Source organism: Onychomys torridus, chromosome 11, assembly GCF_903995425.1.
Source record: "Onychomys torridus chromosome 11, mOncTor1.1, whole genome shotgun sequence".
Taxonomy (NCBI): domain Eukaryota; kingdom Metazoa; phylum Chordata; class Mammalia; order Rodentia; family Cricetidae; genus Onychomys; species Onychomys torridus.
In genome coordinates, this window is record NC_050453.1 from 59,054,365 (window position 1) to 59,056,120 (window position 1,756).

Consider the following 1,756-nt stretch of genomic DNA (forward strand, 5'->3'; position numbering starts at 1 on the left):
CAGTCCAGCAATCCAAAGCCCCCTTTGGGATCACCTAATTAACATGACCGATCAAAACAAACCAACTCAGGTAGGCAGTGGTGGCTCATGCTAACCCCAGTAGCTGGGAGGCAGAGGCAGGTGGATCTCGGTGAGTTTGAGGCCAGCCTGGTCTACAGAGTGAGTTCCAGGACAGCCAAGGATACACAAAGAAACCCTGTTTTGAAAAAACAAAAACAAAACAAACCCGAAATATGTGAGTGGCGACATCAGGTAGGAAGGTCACAGCAAAGCAGGACCATCTCAGCCCTGGGTCTCAGATGCTATCTGACAGCATTCTTAGCCTTTTGATCGATGGAAGCTAGGGATCTCTTTGTATATCCCTAGGGATTTACCTAATAGTCACAAAGATGTTAGGCCACATTCAGAAGTAGTAAATAAATGGCTATTAAGAGGTCACGAGATCTCATGTGGATTTATTATTAGGCCCTGGACCTGTAACATTCCACCCTCTCTGAAATCATTGAAGTTCTGATCAGCCTGTGATCAAGCCAGTATGTCTTCCTCCCAGAGACTTTCAGGCACCATAGCAATGCCATGCTACAATGCTGTGCTCCAAAGCCAAGCTGTGTTTGGAGATCAGAGGACCAGCATGTGGATTCCAGAGAGAGGATTTATGTCATTAGGTTTGGCAGAAAGATCTTTACGTGCTGAGGCATCTTGCTGGCCTTACACAACCTATTCTTTTTAAAGATTTATTTGCTTTTATTTTATATGTGTGTGCACCAGGAGTGTGCCTGGTACCTGTGGAGGGTAGAAAAAGGGTGTTGGATCCCCTGGAACTGAAGTTACAGGTAGCTGTGGGCCACTCGATGTGGATGCTGGGAACCAAACCAGGGTCTTCTAGAAGAGTAGAAAGTGCTCTTAACCACTGAGCCGTCTCTCCAGCCCACATATTGCTTAATATATTAAAAAGAATGAATTTCTTTGGTAGAACAATGTATGGAGAAACAGCTGTTAGGAGCTTCTTGCACTTAACATGGTGAGCTATGTCAACCATTAATGAACATCTGGGGAAAAAGCAAATCAAGACCACAATCTCTCACTCAGCCAAGTGCCTGCCATGCAATCATGAGGTCTGAGTTCAGATACACAGTACCCACCACATAAAACTCAAGCAGAGTGGCATGCTAAACTCCAGTGCTTGGGAGAGTGGGGGTGATAGCAACAGGTGAGCCCCTCAAGTTCATTGCTAGCCAGTTTAGTGGAATGAGTAAGTTCCAGATTCAGTGAGAGATCTTGACTCTTAAGAATTAGGTAGAGATGGGCCAGGCGGTGGTGGTGCACACCTTTAATCTCAGCACTCGGGAGGCAGAGGCAGATCTCTGTGAGTTTCAGGCCAACCTGGTCTACAGAGTGAGTTCCAGAACCACCAGAGTTATTACATGGAGAAACACTGTCTTCAACAACAACAACAACTAGATAGAGATGGATTGAAAAAGCACCCAAAGTTGAGTTTTGGTCTCCATACATACCTACCCACACCCCAATGTATACGTGTGCTCAGACACAAACACACATAGCAGTCCCTCCTGCACACACCATAGTGAGACCTAACTTCACACCCATTAGGATAGCTGTGATGGGAAAGATGGACAGTAAAAAGTGTTGGTGAGGATGTGAGGAAACCACATGCTCTCACAGCTGGTAGGAATTTGAAACGTGCAGCTGCTGTGGCAGTTAGTGGGGTGATTACTCAAAAAGATAAGGTTAGACA